We start from the raw sequence: 426 nt of genomic DNA, 5'->3' as shown, positions 1-426 counted from the left end.
TCGCAACTCTCGAGTTTCATTTCGCGGGAGAGCACATCAGCGCCCCTAGCGGTCACGGTCAGTTTCGCCCACGGTGAGAGGGCCACGGTCAGTTTGGCGCACGGTCAATTAAGGTACACCCAAAACGCCCTACCGTTGCCCATGGTTACACGGCAAATAACGTTGCAGACTGCAAAGGCGCATGAACAACATATGCGTAGCTTGTACAAAATAGCGAAGAGCATCATGCAGCGAACCGGCTCACGCGGCGTCTCTGCTGTCGCTGCGTCTGCCGACTCCAACATTGGCCATCACTCCTCGATGACCGTTACCTGGATGAAGTGAGTAAACCGTGTGGGCCTGCTGAGCTTTACGCAACATGGCGTCCTGTTCGCGATTGTTTAGCCTTTTAAGGGGCTGTACCCATTCCACGTGGAACGTTTTGGG

Source organism: Frankliniella occidentalis, unplaced genomic scaffold (genome assembly GCF_000697945.3).
Source record: "Frankliniella occidentalis isolate FOCC.00 unplaced genomic scaffold, Focc_3.1 Scaffold86, whole genome shotgun sequence".
Lineage (NCBI taxonomy): Eukaryota > Metazoa > Arthropoda > Insecta > Thysanoptera > Thripidae > Frankliniella > Frankliniella occidentalis.
The sequence above is the reverse complement of the archived record's forward strand: the minus strand, read 5'-3'. Positions refer to the sequence as shown.